Here is an 18,337-nt window from a genome sequence, read left to right as displayed (position 1 = left end):
ATGTGTCACAGCCAAGGTATGATTGGTTCCAGCAACCATCGTCAGCGTCTGATTTACATGGTGCAGGAATACCTAGGGGCAAGGTCAGACTTGGACACCTTTCCCACGGAAAATCCTCTGGCTTACTGGGTCTTGAGGATGGATCACTGGCCAGAGCTTGCACAGTATGCAATTGAGCTACTGGCCTGTCCTGCATCCAGAGTTCTTTCGGCAACCTTCATAAAGATGAATCAGTCTTGGATCACCACCACCTGTAAAGAACGATAGCAAGATAGACTCCATTTTGTTCAAGATTTTATGTTTTACAGGAAAACTCTTAAATTCAAATATGAGTTTAAGTTGAAACTCACACGGGGGGCGTGGCTAGCACGCAATAGGAATGGACGCCTGATCCAGGAGCTCCGCTCCAGCGCAGGGACATCGCACTCACCGAGGCGGCGATTTTCGCCCACAGACACACGGGACCGGAGCTAAGCTCATCCCCAACACCGGAGGATGACTCGCAAGCGGGCCAGTGCAGCGCAGCCGAAGAAAATGAGGGATTTCTTCCACACTGTGGGCCGAGCGAGCCAAGATGGCGCCGGCGCCAACTCTCCGCTGTCTGCAGACGGCTCCCCTCCTGCAACGCCGAGCCCGAGATCCGACGGAGGATCACAGCGGCACTCTCCGGCTGCTTCAACCCCTCTTTCATGCAGTCCTGCCAAATCAAGACCTCGCTTGATGGATGAGCCTCTAGGGGAGAAGGTTAGTGCAATCAATAGTTCCCTAGAAGACACGAGGGAGCTTGCTGACACCATTAACTCCTTCCCAACCACAAGCCAGCCTATCACAGACACAACACTCAAAGACATGCTGATCTCTCTGCGAGGCTCACTACACTCAGACCTTATGGAATGCATGCGGAATTTTAAAACTGAAGTGACTGAGTTGGGGACCAGAGTAGATCATGTTGAGAAAAAAATGGGTGAATATGCAAACTCATATAATACCCTAGTTGACTCCCATAACGATCAGGCCGATGAAGTGGCCTGGCTTAAAAACAAACTCGCGGACCTCGAGGACCGGTCGCGTAGAAATAATGTCAAACTGCGAGGGGTACCAGAATCTGTTTTGCCGAACCACCTGCAGCAGTATGCCAAAGACCTCATGATGGCGTTTCTCCCCTCAGCTCCACCTGCTGAACTGGTCATAGACAGAATTCATCGCCTGCCTAAGCCGTCTCACCTCTCGGACAATGTCCCTCGAGACGTCCTGATGAGGGTCCACTTTTACCATATAAAAGACCAACTCATGACGGCCTACCGTAGGAACCCCAACCCCCCGGAGCAATACTCCACTTTGCAACTTTTTGCGGATCTCTCGCAACACACGATGCAACAACGCAAGTCCCTTCTTTCGATTACCAAGGCTCTTAGAAACCACAGCATTGTGTACAGATGGGGATATCCCACCAAAATTATTGCCACGCGTGATGGCAAAACCTCTGTGATAGCAACATTGGAAGAGGGTCTGGCCCTGCTCCGGTCCTGGGATATCCTGCCAGCCCAGGTTCCTGACACTAACTCTGCCGCCCAAGGGGTGAACACTAGCGATGCCTGGCAGGTAGTATCTCGCAAAAAGCATACGAAGAAACCTGCTGTTTAGCTGCCTCGATCTCAATATTCCAAGTGAAACGACGAGATCCCTTGCGCTCTGGAGCTCAAAGACCCATGTTTTACCCCCCGTTTATATGTTTACGCAGTATATCTGCCTACAGATTCCGGATGGAATCCACCTTTTTAGCTTTCTACCGACTTACCCTTTTGTTACTATCTGACTTTTGTTGCTCTTCTAACTTCTTCTTTTATTTTTATTTACTACTTACTGGTGAATGGACTCGGAGAAATACCCATGGAGACGAACAGCCAACTCATCTTTTACAGCCTCATGGAGCGGACCTGGACCAACAAGGTACTTTCTCAGCATCTCTCCCTTACCTGAAATATGTCTATTAAAATAACCTCTTTTAATGTGCGTGGCTTGAACCACCCTGCCAAACGAGCTTCGCTCTGGAAAGAGGCCTTCAGGCTCGGTTCCGATGTCTTGTGTGTACAAGAAACGCATTGGTCCTCTCTGAGCGAACCCATCTTCAAACACAACAAATTTCCACATATCTTTAAAGCCTCTGCTCCTACCAAAAGAAAAGGAGTTCTAATTGCTATCAAAGACACCGTTTCTTTTACTCTTCAACAGTCTTTTATAGACCCGGAAGGTCGATATTTAATCATACTTGGTAGCTTCAATGACAAGCCCTACACTATAGTAAATGTCTACGCACCCAACACCCATCAAACACGTTTTCTGAGAAAACTTCTCCGGAAGGTGGATCTACTAAAAAAGGGCGACCTGATTCTATGCGGAGACTTCAATATCATTCCTGATCAGGTCATGGACACGACCTCCAAAACACAGCGCCCGAGAATTGCTCTACAACCTTTGCTCCACACTGAGGACTTGTATGATGTATGGCGCTGCCAACATTCCACTGAAAGAGACTATTCTTTTCACTCTCTTAGACACAACTCGTACTCGCGTATAGATTTAATTCTGACTGATAAGTTACTTCTTCAACGAATTACAAACTCGTCCATACATGAAATTACATGGTCGGACCACGCCCCCGTGTCCATCACGGTGGACGGGGGGCGCCCTCTGACTCCTGCTAGTGTATGGCGGGCTAATCCCCGCCTCTTTCAACAACCACAACAGGTCTCTTGCCTAACTAAACATTTGCAAGAATTTTTCTCTTTTAATGCTACTCCTGATGTTAGTCCGTTTACCTTGTGGTGTGCCCATAAGGCTTTTATTAGGGGTATACTTTTACAAATGAGTGCAAGGGCAAAAAGGCAGAGGACACAGAGGCTGGACTCCTTGCTTTCGGAGATTAAATTATTAGAAGCCCAAAATAAATCCACGACTGCTACAAATCAGAGTGTTCTGCACAAATTGACCTCACTACGTTCGGATCTCAGGCTCCTACTGCTAGAGCAATACGATAAACACGTCCACTCGCTGAGATTATCACATTATTCATCTGGCAACCGGGCTGGTAAATTATTGGCCCAGAGGTTGAAAGATCGTAAAGCTAAAACCAAGATCCCCTTTCTTTTTCGTAAATCAGATCAGGGTAAATTATATGATCCTAGCGACATTGCAAACGCCTTTGCGGATTATTACGCCTCTCTGTACAATTTAAGAGATGACCCCTCCACCCCACAACCTACGGATCAGGACATCCAGAAATTTTTCACCGACCTCTCCCTCCCCTCCTTGACCAGTGATCAATTAGAGACCCTCAATTCGCCCCTTACGGAACCTGAGATCCGACGGGCCATCAAAACTCTTCCAAACGGCAAATCCCCGGGACCTGATGGTCTTCCGAATAGCTACTATAAGATCTTTTCCCAGACTCTCTCGCCAACTTTGAGAGAGGTCTACTCTGCTGCGGTGTCCTCTGCCTCGTTCCCTCCTGAAATGCTTAAAGCATTTATAGTCACTATCCCAAAACCCGGGAAGGACCCCACGACTCCAGCTAATTTTAGGCCTATCTCCCTCTTAAATACCGATGTAAAACTATTTGCTAAGATCTTGTCCCATAGACTTCTTCCGATCCTGCCGTCACTGATTAAGCCGGAACAGACCGGGTTCACTAAGGGAAGGCAGGCGTCGGACGCTACTAGAAGAGTCGTTAATGTTCTGCATCACGCACATTCCTGTCGGACGCCTTCTCTGTTGCTGTCTTTGGACGCGGAGAAGGCGTTCGACAGGATACATTGGGGATATATGTCCCAGACTCTTAGTAAGTTTGGGTTCTCAGGTCCTATCCTGTCGGCAATCCTGGCCTTGTACTCCTCCCCCTGTGCCCAAGTTTATACCTCCAACATACTCTCCACCCCTTTCACTATCTCTAACGGTACTAGGCAGGGCTGCCCTTTATCCCCTTCCATTTTCAACCTTCTCATAGAACCCCTTGCTGAAAAAATTAGAACACATTCCGACATTCACGGTTTTAAATTTCTTGACAAGTCCCACACCATTAGCTTATTTGCGGATGATATTATTCTTTTCCTGACCTCCCCACAGACCTCCCTCCTTCATGCGCATTCTATTCTTCATGACTTTAGCTGTATATCTTATTATAAAGTAAACTTCACAAAATCCCTTATTCTAGACCTTAACTTACCTCCCCAAATCCGAACCAGTCTCCAGAATAGTTTCCCCTATGCATGGGCAGAGTCTAGTATTTCTTACCTTGGCTTACAGCTAACACCTGACCCACTTAATCTAGCAGATGCCAACTATATCCCCCTTATTGCTAAGATTGAAAAAGAGGCACAAAGACTGGCCAAGACAGAACTCACATGGTCTGGTAGACTGGCATCCTTTAAAATGCTCCTGCTCCCCCAGATTCTGTATGTGTTTCGCACATTGCCCATTCCTCTCAAAAATACACACCTGTTAGCGTTAAATGACGTTCTTCGCAGATACATCTGGGGGGGCAGGAGGCCTAGGTGCTCTAGACACCTCCTAATCAAGCACAGATCGGTGGGGGGCATGGGTTTGATTGATCTTAAAGACTATTATAGGGCAGCCATGCTTACAGCACTTAGACATTGGATATCACCATCGCCAGATATACTCTGGTGCGACATAGAACGGGCTCTCAGCCCCACTACTGACCTGCGCATGCTCCTGCAGCTGGACATCTGGAGACCTCTCTCCTTGTGTCGACTTGCCCCTACTCTTCAGGCTTCGCTACTTGCATGGCGTGATCTTCAAAGATCAACCATTACAACTACTGAAGTCACAACACTCCCTGTCCCCATTGAGCTATTGTCTCACATGATTCCCAACACAGACTACTCGTCTTGGAAAACAAAAGGAATCTCTACAATTGAAGACCTGTATAGGGATAAATCACTCCATTCGTTCGTATCACTTAGAGCAGAGTTTAATCTGCCCCCTACAGACTTCTACCGGTTTCTACAAACTTCACATCTCCTTAACACTCTAGGATGCCCCCACGTTTCCGTACCGACCAACCTGTGGCATTTCTACACAAAAACCCCATCCCCAACCAAAGGTATCTCCCTTTTTTACTCCACTTTCCAAAATAAACTTTTGTTTACCGACTCACGGCCCTTCACTAAATGGTCAATAGACTTTAATAAAAGCTTTGATCCATGTGAGTGGAAGAAAGCATTTCAAACGATCTATACAGCATCTCGATGTGTAAATCATTGGGAGCTTGCCCAAAAAATAGCCCTGAGATGGTATCTGACGCCATATCTCTTAGCAAAGTTCTCACCGGCTAATTCCCCCTTATGCTGGAGGGGGTGTGGGGAGGTGGGCAATATTTCACACATGTTTTGGTTCTGCAGACACCTCTCCAGCTTTTGGGGCAGTGTGTTTCGATGTATCTCCAGTGTTACAGGAATCCTAACTCCGGTTAATCCTACATTGGCAGTTTTGAATTTGGGTATCGACCATTTCCCCCCTTTCTGCCGCTCTGTTGTCACACACATTCTACTGGCGGCTAGATTATTAATTACCAGAAATTGGAAATCCAACAAAACCCCCAACCTGTCAGAGGTGCTTAGCATTACCAGACAAAATTATGTGTATGAATCATTACTAGCTGGTAGAAGGGGGAACAGAGCAAATTTTGACGACCAGTGGAAAGTTTGGGTCGACTGGTCTAAACAGCCCACGGATGTTTAGTTGTCTCCAATTGTTAATTATTAATGGTTACGTTGTATTTTAAGTTTGTTCTTGCACTTCCTTGCCAAGTTCTAGGGCAATAAGTAGCTTCTTTCCTCCTGATGTCCATCCACCAGATTACTGTTTCCGTTTTTTCCTAATATTTCTTCTTCTTTTCCCTTATCTCTATTCTCTTCCTATTCTTTTGACCTTCGACTTATATGAGCATGACAAATAACCCTCTTTATGTGTACTGATGTTAATCTGTATCTATGATTATTCTTAAAGGTGGCACCAGCCACGATTGTTTTGAAATCTACTCATTTCTTGTGTGATTTGCTATCTGTTATACTATATTCTGTATGTAAAATTTTCTTCAATAAAAACTAATTTAAAAAAAAAAAAAAGTTGAAACTCACACATGTTTAAACTGTTATCTATAGAAATGTTCTCTTGGTTATTTTTACATATATATATTAAGACTGTGGAATTTGACCTAGCTCAGGCTTGCGTTTGTTTTAGATAAGATAACGACATCTGTTCAAGAATACATATATTTTGTAGTAAAAATGATGTGAATTTTGTCTTATGGCACCAGCTAATAAGTAAAATATTGACTGAAGCTATTTCTTCTGTATACGTGTAAAACTTCAGAAACTCCTCCCTTGTTATCCCTAGACTTGCATAAATGTGCACCCTTTCGCCTTGTATAAGGCAGATATCTTTAAGATGAAGCATTGCAAACCTGTCTCCTGTGCCACATTATTGATATCTCCAGGGCTGGGGGTCTATGTAAGTCTTCCTGCATTACCTGAACCTACCTGGGTGGTCCTAGAAGCTGAATTTCCCTACAACTGGGGGCTCGTCCGGGATAAATAAGCAAAAAGTCATCTGAGGGTAAGTTTAATTTGTCTTTATTGACAAAATATTCCTTGCCCCACCTCTGATTTAAAGCTTTTTTAGACCCATAAATTAGTAGGGGATAAAATCACGCAAGAGGTTAATATTGGAAGGTTTTTGGGAAATCCACAAAGATAAGCAGTACTGCATACACATATATAGATACATTTCTTTTGGGAAGAAATATGAGGAGGTTAATAAGGAAATAGACTCCGGTGACCCCAAAATCTTTGTCTTTTTCTTTCTGTAGCTTAGAAGTTATAAGATAATCTGTCGGCTCCCACTGTCGATATGGGTCAGAAACAAGGTAAAGAAGATCCTCCCCCTCTTCCCAACCCAGGAGAAACATGTAAAGATTTTGTAGCCAGAATTTGTGGTACTAATTATGAATTTATAGTCCCATGGGTTTCAAATTTAGCAGGATGGACCGAAACCATACACAGTTTAGACCCCTTTTCCCTGAATGGTAATAACGATAATTTTCATATGGATATGATTAAAGGATTGTGTTTAGGAGATAAGAGAACTTTCCCTTGGTACCCTGGGGATCCCCAATGGGATATGGATTATATGGAAAAGAGAGGGGAGAACTGGTTAAAATAAGCCCCATATTGGTTTCAGAGGGAAAATAAGAAACAGAAAAAGCCCACCAAATGTCTAAGTAAGGAAGATTATGACCAGAAACATAGAGAAGAAGCCGATAAAAAGTTGTCCCTCACCCAACAGCCCCATCCCTGCCAATAGTCAGTTATCCTCCACCCACATATGTACATGTCTATCCGAGTTTAGCAAAGGAAGATATTGATCTTCTGGCTGGACATTATGCAACCAGACAACGGCAGGTCCCTCCCACTCCACAACCACAACAGCAGATCTTTCCCGCGCCAAAACAAGATAGACAGCACCCACAGAGGAGAGAAGAGAGAGCCCAAGTCAAGGTAGCTGAACCAGAAGATCAGGGAGCTATAGGAGAGGTAGTTTCACCACCTGGCCGAGAGCAGGAGGAAGAACAGGAAACGCTGATAGGAATAAAATATTCAGTACCCCTAAAACAAAGAGTGGAGCTGTATATAGTAACCCTAATCTTCAAGCGCCTTTCATGACCATTGGAAATGAAATGTTGAAAAAGGTAATAGACATTGAGGACCTTGACAGAATAGTAAAAAATTGCCCCAAACCCACCGCCTCTGCAGGAGGTACTTTAACTTACTTAAAAAAGGCCTGTAAGGGTGGAAATTACACACAGGAAGATATGCGTCTTATCATTGATGGCATCATAGGACACACCAGTTCCTGGAACTGGGCAAATGTTGCAACTATAAATACTATTGTAGGGTGGGTACTCCTGCGCTAAAAGGAATTTGTGATATATACAAAATAGTGGGTGCTGCATCCACCGTATGGACCAAACTCGTGTCCAAATTTATGTAATTTGTCGAGGGAGGGGGGTGGTGTTGCGCTCCTTCTAATATATTTTTCTCTTGTGGTGTGTTACCACGATATTGCCAAAGTATCAGTTATATGCCCGACAATTGACGATAAGGTGCATAGGTGCAAAATCAATAAATAATCTTAAATGACTTAACAAGTGTGTTAAAAAACATAATAGTTTTAAAACAACAGAAGACAAAATAAACAATATCTGAGTGATATCAGCAAAAACAAAATTGTAGCTAAAGGTGGCTATATCACTGTGCAATATATATAAAACATAAGTGAATGGTTCATAAAGTGACTGATATGCAAACGAATAAAACAAAAAAGATATGATTCAAAATATATAAATAGCGTATACACAAATATTTTCAATCATCTAACTAAACAAATATTCAGTGCGGTATTGGATTTTTTGATCCTTAATCCAATGTGCAGATATTGGTGCAAGCATGCAAAGTGTTTCACTGGAACAATGTGTATAGCTGTCTTGGCATTAAAGTGACACTGTGCCTTTAAGTGCAAGAAATAGGATAGATCTTCAGTGTCAGTGACACCCGTGGTAGAAATAAATGATTACCTCACTGCTGTAAGGTAAACAGCGTGTAGCAGAGTAATCTTTAGGAGGAGGGGGGGTCCCTTCAACTCGGTCTTTTCCTGGGCGTTCGTTCACTTTTAAGTGGAGCCAGGGGGATGGGGGGGGGGGGAGGTAGGGGTGATCCTTTTCTTCCTCTCTTTCACTGGGTGCCTCAGATCATAGCATTCTCAATGTGCATTTAAAAAAGATAAAACAGGCCCACCATGGTGTAGTATTTTAAATGAAAGTAAAACTTTTATTTGCATATGTTTAAAAACTCACATTTCTGTGGGGTGTACTGGCGTTGTAAAAACGAGCGCCGAGCTCGTGTCTCAATGTCTGAGCGTCTGTTCCGGTGTCTGGTTAGCCTCGGATCCTACGCGTTACGTCACGGCACGTGACTTCTACTGGGATGAGGCTTGTGGGAAATGTAGTAGGTTTAAATAGGCTCAGCTAGTTACATTTTACGGTGGCCATTTTGTTGTAGATCGTATAGAAATGAATGGGGCGGCCATGTTTTTGTAGACCATGTATACAGCAGCTCTAATAGTCTTTGCTCTTTCGTCAGTGTTTTCAATCAGAATCATCTCCTTGCATTGGAATATTCTTAGTTCTAGTAGTATGGGAGAATTACTTTCGATTTGTATATCACAGCGGAGTTTATACTGCCCGCAGAGTATGTTACACTGCTGGTGACTGAGAAGAAATATAATATATAGCCTTAGGTATCTCAGCATAGTTTAAAGTGTCAGCAGGATATGTTACGCTGCTGATGGGGAGAGAGATAGAGGCAATATATAACCGTACTCCTTTTATGGTCAGAAGATGTTTTTATTAGATAACAGGAAATGTGTTGTGAGGTATTTATATTGTGTGCAAAAAACAATAAATAAATAAATATTTGTATACGTATATGTGGGTTAAATTGCAGGCATATATATACCTAAACTCACATAATGGTAACCACTATACAGAGATGTGAAATGTAGAAAATTAAACATATATATTTAGAGAGAGGTTTTTATAGAGAGATAATCCTTATTAAATAGGGGAAAATTTTCCAAATATTAGACCAATATAAAAAAAAAAATTAAAAATTGGTCATGTGAAAAAACTTTATTTTAAAATATTTTGAAAAAACTTTAAAAAAACTTTTTTTAAAAAAAATATAAAAAATATATTTTTTATATATATAGAAAATAACAAAGGAAATCGTATATATATATATATATATATATATATATATATATATGTAAAAGGCTGTATAAATTACATCATCAGAAAAAATAAAAAAAAATATATATATACAGAAAAAATATATTTTTTTAAAAATATATTCATAAGTTTGTAATAATAAAATAGTTTTTTTCAAAGGCTGAGTTAAAATATATAAAATGTTTGGTAAGACAGACTCCGGAAGAGACGTTCAGGCAGGGGAGGTCTAAGCAAACAACAAGAAAAAATTCCACATTAAAAATCATTAATAAAACAGTTAAGATCAAATTCAATGTTTAACCCCCGAGGGGTAAGTGTATCGATAGTGAAGATCCATTTTGATTCCATCTGGCTGAGGGTCCTAACCTTGTGTCCACCTCGCCAGTGTTTCTTATACGGCTCAATGCCCCAGAATTTTAAGTGTGTGGGATCCTTATTATGGTGTGTCATGAAGTGTTTAGAAACACTGTGCTTGTCAAAGCCTTTTATAATATTTTGTATATGTTCTTTAATTCTAATTCTGAGGATTCTTTTCATGCGACCAATGTATTGCAAGCCGCAACTGCATTCCAGCGCATAAACTGCGCCTTCAGAGTTGCAGCTGACAAAATCATTGATCTCGTGTGTGTTTCCAGTGCTCGTGGACGTGAACTCAAATATTTTTTGTACTGGCTTTTTTGTTTTAACGCATGCAAAGCAACGTTTGCACGGATAGAAACCTTTCCCTGTAAAGAAGGTAAAGTTTTTGGTTGGAGGATCTGGTACGTTTTTTACTATTCTGTCTCTTAATGTCGGGGCGCGTTTGTAAATAAATTTGGGTACAGGCGGGAGAATGGGTTTAAGATGTATATCATTCAATAAAATATGCCAGTGTTTCTTGACAATGCTTTCAACTTTTTTATATTGTGCATTGTAATCCAGAATAATGGCTGCATTATTAACTCTGAGTTACCATGCGCACAGAGGAAATATTTAATTAAATGCTTGGACTTCTGTCTCAAGAATAGTTACTTTTGGCATAATAAGAACTATTACCATCAAAGAACGGGTGTAGCAATGGGCGCAAAATTTGCACCCAGTGTGGCTGGCCTGTTCATGGCGAAGTGGGAAGATGAAACAGTGTTTACAAACACACCTATTGAACTACTAGTGTATAAAAGATATATCGATGACATCTTCATTATATGGAAAGGAGAGAAAGAAGACTTGATTAATTTCCTGGAAAAATTAAATACAAACGATCGCAATATAACCCTCAATTGGGATATTAGTCAGAAGCAAGTAACCTTCCTAGACCTAGATGTCATACAAGATGATAATATCTTAAGCACCAAAACGCACTTTAAAAACGTTGACAGAAATAGTTATCTTCCCATGACGAGCTGCCACCACCTTAACTGGCTATGGAATATACCAAAGGGGCAACTACTAAGACTTAGAAGAAATTGTAGTAAAAAAGAAACGTTCTTCAACCAAGCCAAAATAATAGGGAACAGATTCATAGAAAAGGGCTATAAGACCAATTACATTGAAGACAGAATCCGCGAAGTGGGCGATATCGACCGAAAAGAGCTAATTAAAGATAAAAGAAAAACAGACGTGAAACATAATAATGCAGCCATTATTCTGGATTACAATGCACAATATAAAAAAGTTGAAAGCATTGTCAAGAAACACTGGCATATTTTATTGAATGATATACATCTTAAACCCATTCTCCCGCCTGTACCCAAATTTATTTACAAACGCGCCCCGACATTAAGAGACAGAATAGTAAAAAACGTACCAGATCCTCCAACCAAAAACTTTACCTTCTTTACAGGGAAAGGTTTCTATCCGTGCAAACGTTGCTTTGCATGCGTTAAAACAAAAAAGCCAGTACAAAAAATATTTGAGTTCACGTCCACGAGCACTGGAAACACACACGAGATCAATAATTTTGTCAGCTGCAACTCTGAAGGCGCAGTTTATGCGCTGGAATGCAGTTGCGGCTTGCAATACATTGGTCGCACGAAAAGAATCCTCAGAATTAGAATTAAAGAACATATACAAAATATTATAAAAGGCTTTGACAAGCACAGTGTTTCTAAACACTTCATGACACACCATAATAAGGATCCCACACACTTAAAATTCTGGGGCATTGAGCCGTATAAGAAACACTGGCGAGGTGGACACAAGGTTAGGACCCTCATCCAGATGGAATCAAAATGGATCTTCACTATCGATACACTTACCCCTCGGGGGTTAAACATTGAATTTGATCTTAACTGTTTTATTAATGATTTTTAATGTGGAATTTTTCCTTGTTGTTTGCTTAGACCTCCCCTGCCTGAACGTCTCTTCCGGAGTCTGTCTTACCAAACATTTTATATATTTTAACTCAGCCTTTGAAAAAAACTATTTTATTATTACAAACTTATGAATATATTTTTAAAAAAATATATTTTTTCTGTATATATATATTTTTTCTATTTTTTCTGATGATGTAATTTATACAGCCTTTTACATATATATATATATATATATATATATATATATATATATATATATATATATACGATTTCCTTTGTTATTTTCTATATATATAAAAAATATATTTTTTCTATTTTTTTATATTTTTAAAAAAAAAAAATTTTTAAAGTTTTTTCAAAATATTTTAAAATAAAGTTTTTTCACATGACCAATTAAAAAAAAAAAAAAAATTTTTTTTATATTGGTCTAATATTTGGAAAATTTTCCCCTATTTAATAAGGATTATCTCTCTATAAAAACCTCTCTCTAAATATATATTTTTAATTTTCTACATTTCACATCTCTGTATAGTGGTTACCATTATGTGAGTTTAGGTATATATATACCTGCAATTTAACCCACATATACGTATACAAATATTTATTTATTTATTGTTTTTTGCACACAATATAAATACCTTACAACACATTTCCTGTTATCTAATAAAAACATCTTCTGACCATAAAAGGAGTACGGTTATATATTGCCTCTATCTCTCTCCCCATCAGCAGCGTAACATATCCTGCTGACACTTTAAACTATGCTGAGATATCTAAGGCTATATATTATCTTTCTTCTCAGTCACCAGCAGTGTAACATACTCTGCGGGCAGTATAAACTCCGCTGTGATATACAAATCGAAAGTAATTCTCCCATACTACTAGAACTAAGCATATTCCAATGCAAGGAGATGATTCTGATTGAAAACACTGATGAAAGAGCAAAGACTATTAGAGCTGCTGTATACATGGTCTACAAAAACATGGCCCCCCCATTCATTTCTATACGATCTACAACAAAATGGCCGCCGTAAAATGTAACTAGCTGAGCCTATTTAAACCTACTACATTTCCCACAAGCCTCATCCCAGTAGAAGTCACGTGCCGTGACGTAACGCGTAGGATCCGAGGCTAACCAGACACCGGAACAGACGCTCAGACATTGAGACACGAGCTCGGCGCTCGTTTTTACAACGCCAGTACACCCCACAGAAATGTGAGTTTTTAAACATATGCAAATAAAAGTTTTACTTTCATTTAAAATACTACACCATGGTGGGCCTGTTTTATCTTTTTTAAATGCACATTGAGAATGCTATGATCTGAGGCACCCAGTGAAAGAGAGGAAGAAAAGGATCACCCCTACCTCTCCCCCCCCCATCCCCCTGGCTCCACTTAAAAGTGAACGAACGCCCAGAAAAAGACTGAGTTGAAGGGACCCCCCCTCCTCCTAAAGATTACTCTGCTACACGCTGTTTACCTTACAGCAGTGAGGTAATCATTTATTTCTACCACGGGTGTCACTGACACTGAAGATCTATCCTATTTCTTGCACTTAAAGGCACAGTGTCACTTTAATGCCAAGACAGCTATACACAGTGTTCCAGTGAAACACTTTGCACGCTTGCACCAATATCTGCACATTGGATTAAGGATCAAAAAATCCAATACCGCACTGAATATTTGTTTAGTTAGATGATTGAAAATATTTGTGTATACGCTATTTATATATTTTGAATCATATCTTTTTTGTTTTATTCGTTTGCATATCAGTCACTTTATGAACCATTCACTTATGTTTTATATATATTGCACAGTGATATAGCCACCTTTAGCTACAATTCTGTTTTTGCTGATATCACTCAGATATTGTTTATTTTGTCTTCTGTTGTTTTAAAACTATTATGTTTTTTAACACACTTGTTAAGTAATTTAAGATTATTTATTGATTTTGCACCTATGCACCTTATCGTCAATTGTCGGGCATATAACTGATACTTTGGCATTATCGTGGTAACACACCACAAATTATATAAATACTATTAACACTAGAAATGCGGGAACATATGGGTTAAACACAGTACCAGGTAGGAACACCATGTGGATGGAATTAGAGACTGAAATGGTGAGAGTATTTAAAAATAAAAGTTCCCTCCCTACTGCCATAGCATGCAAACAAAAGTCAGGAGAGACTGTAGTTGAGTTCTGGAAAAGGTTTCATGAAAATTGGACAACAGAAGCTGGATTAGCTACAACTACTGATGTGGGAGCTTTGTTTATTCAAACTTATATGAATAATCTAAAACCCCAGTTCGCCTTGGTGGTCATACAGATGATATCGGAATGGACCACACAGACGATTGACCAATTTCAGGAAACTTTAATACAGAAAGAAGCAGCAGGGTGTTTCGATGTAATAAAAGAGAAAGCAGTGAGTACCCATTATCAGGGTGGAGTGCAAACCCAGCCTCCCCAAGTTAATGGTGGACAATGGGACAGTCGAAATAGAGGTAGAGCCAGAGGAAGAGGAAGAATACGAGGGAAAGGGCATGGCTTTTCCAGACCCCCCCAGCAGCCCCGCACATATTGTTTTAACTGTGGACTTTGCCCCAAAACAACAGGGTCCCCGATTCCCTATACAGTGGAATCAACAACAACTGAAATTAAGCTGCCCAGAAGGTAGTATCCCACCATTTCCCTTGATTTCACACTCTTACAATGAGCAACCAATTGTGACCTTATATGTTAAATATAGGCCTGTTCCATTTTTAACCGATTCAGGAGTGACTCGAAGCACCCTCAGTGAGGACTACTACAGAGGTGAGACCAAAATTGCTGAACCTTCTATGGGAATTAATGGGATACTTACCAAAACATACAAAACACCGCCTTTACCAGTAAGTGATGTTGAAGGGAGAGGTGCAACAGTCTTGCATCATTGTTTCAGGATTATACCAAAATGTCCCGTGAACCTCTTGGGAAGAGATTTGATGGGAAGATTGCGTATAACACTGAAAATTACCACTGAAGGAGGGGTCTTCGTACACTCCAAGGTAATACCAATATATTACACTGAGGATAGTGATCTCCCTCCACCAGATGATCCGGTATGGTCTAAAAGCTCCTTGGATGTAGGCCTTATTTCTTGTACCCCATACAAGGCAACTTTAAAAACATGGGCACAGCCGGTTTATCACAAACAATACCCCATTTTAAAGGAAAAAGAGGAAGGAGTTGCTCCAATGGTAGAAAGGTTCCTGCAGCAAGGAATTCTTAAAGAGATACCCTCACCCTACAACACCCCCATTAACCCAGTGAAGAAGCTGGGCGGCTCTTACAGGTTTGTACAAGACCTCAGAGCTATAAACAACCTAGTGATACCCATCGCTCCCATTGTGCCTGATGTGCCATCACTCCTAACCTCCATACCATCCGATGCAGAGTATTTTTCGGTCATTGACCTTTGTAATGCATTTTTTTCAGTTTCTGTTGACGAAGAGACACAACCTATCTTTTCATTTAATTTCAGAAATCGGCAAATGACGTGGTGTAGAATGCCGCAGGGCTATGTAGACTCCCCTGTAGTATATACAGTGGCCCTCCAAGCAACTCTGCGGTCCTGGACACCCCTCCATGGTTCCGTCCTACTTCAATATGTTGATGATTTGTTGTTGTGTAGTCCAAGCCAGAAAGCATGTAAAAATGATGGTTTAGATCTGTTACATTGGTTAGCAGACAATGGTCACAAGGTTTCTAAGAAAAAGCTACAATGGTGTCAGGAAACTGTTGAATACCTTGGTTTTGTACTCTCCAAAGGAGAAAGGAAAATCAGTCACAAGAGAGCTGAGGCTCTTGTGGGTCTGCCCTGCCCACTTACTAAGAAACACATGCTATCCTTTCTTGGTATGATTGGTTACTAACGACCAATGGATACCTGATTGTTCCTACTATGATAATCTCCTGAGGCAAGCCACAGGTACTGACATGCCAGATTGTGTGAAATGGAATGATGAAATGTACAATGCTTTTGTGTATCTATCTTAAAACTGCAATGGTCACAGCTCCTGGACGTGGACTACCTGAATATGGGAAAATGTTTCACTTGTTTGCAAGGGACAATTGTAAAACTTTGGCGGGGGTCCTGGCACAGAAGCATGGGGGCAAACTCCATCCTATTGCATTTTTTCAAAGGTTGTGCCTATGCCAGTACAGGGCATGCTGCCATGTCTCAGAGCTCTTGCATCCTGTGCAATGGTGGTGGAAATGGCTACATAATTCACTCTAGGACATGCCACCACACTGCACACCACTCACAATGTATCCATTCTACTAAAGAATATCCATACCCAGCACATGTCAGCCCAGAGGCTGAGCGGTTATGAAGTCATTTTACTTTCTAACCCAAAAACTTTAGATAAAATATGCCTCTCCCACTTCTGGCCCAGCTCCAATCCTGAATGCCTTGCTAGGCTTGAAAGGTGAAGAAGATGAGGTAGTGCCTCAACATGAATGCATGTACCTCATCCACCAAGACACAACCCCCGAGATATGTCTTCAACTGCTCTCCTTGGAGCACAGAATGTCTTTGTGGATGGGTCTTGTTCAAGACCAAATTATAACACATACCATGCAGGGTATGCTGTTGTTCAGCTGCCTGATAAAATACTGGAAGCAAACCCTGTCCCATTCCAATCAGCACAAGCTGCAGAACTTATAGCTCTTACTAGAGCCTGTCAGCTTTTTGAAGGGCAGAATGTAAACATTTACACAGACTCCAAGTACGCTTACGGCGTTGCACACGATTTTGGAGTTATATGGAAAAGGCGGGGCTACCTAGCAGCAGATGGTAAATCCATCTCACATTCCACGCTTGTCACAAGTCTGCTAGAAGCTATACAATTGCCAAGGTCCATAGCTATATTACACTGTAGGGCACATACAGGGCTGTCATACAGGGATGACATAGCCAAAGGCAACGCCTTAGCTGACAAAGCAGCAAGAGAAGCAGCATCCATACAGCCTGCAAACACACAAATGCCATTACTCTCACCAGAAATTCCTCTTTTGGTTCAAACATTGCGTGATCTCCAAGCATATGCCACAGACCAAGACATCTAGCAATGGAACTCAATAGGTGTGCAGACAAGCCCAGAAACTGACCTTGTCTGCCAAGAGGGGAGACCATGTATCCCTGTAGCCAGTGCACCCATTTTTATTTCACAATACCATGAGATAGGTCACAGAGGGTGGAAAGTCACACGTGAACTTTTGGATAAGGATTTTTACATTCCAGGTCTTCCCTCTCTTGTAAAGGCATATGTTTCCAGATGCATCACATGCATTCGGAATAACCCTAGGAACCCTAACAAAGCAAAACATGAACATCTGATATATCCATCTACACCATTCACTCATCTGCAGATAGATTTTCCACACATGCCCAAACTAGGTAAAAGACAGGAATATTTGCTCGTAATAGTGGACGTGTTCTCAAGATGGATAGAAATGTTTGTAACTACAAAGGAAGATGCACAAACAGTAGTGAGGATTCTGATACAAGTAATTATTCCAAGGTGGGGTTGCCCACTACAGACGAACTCTGACAATGGTCCTGCCAAAGTTTGTCAAGACCTGGTAAAAACACTGAAAATAGAATGAAAATAGAATGGAAGTTTCATATTCCTTACCACCCCCAGAGTTCAGGTATAGTGGAAAGGATGAACAGAACCATTAAAGATAAGATCAGGAAGGCCACTGGAGGTACATATGCAAATTGAAAGAAGGTCCTCCCAGCTGTACTATCCGAGGTAAGAATGACACCCCCTAAAAAGGGATACTCTCTTTTTGAAGTCTTAATGGGTAGGCCATTCCCCACCCCATGGGCCAGACAGCCACTTATGTTAGAAAGAGGGGACCTAGATCTTATTCAGGAAGAATATGTAAAAAAAAACTTATTGAAACTTTGGATCAAGTTGAAAGGAATGTTGCTCGCACCTCTCCTTCTTCTTCACAGGAACCTACACACCCTTTTCAGGTGGGTGACACCGTGGTGGTCCAGCAATTAAAACGCACCAAGAAACAGAAGTATCCCTTTGGACCCCCAACCACAGTGATCGCAGTTACCCGCACAGCTATTCTGGTAGAGGGACAATAGGCCTGGATTCATGCAAGTCGTGTA

This window comes from Lithobates pipiens, unplaced genomic scaffold, assembly GCF_037356315.1.
Source record: "Lithobates pipiens isolate NorthernLeopardFrog02 unplaced genomic scaffold, aLitPip1_a1.2 Scaffold_28, whole genome shotgun sequence".
NCBI classification, from domain to species: Eukaryota; Metazoa; Chordata; class Amphibia; order Anura; family Ranidae; genus Lithobates; species Lithobates pipiens.
The sequence above is the reverse complement of the archived record's forward strand: the minus strand, read 5'-3'. Positions refer to the sequence as shown.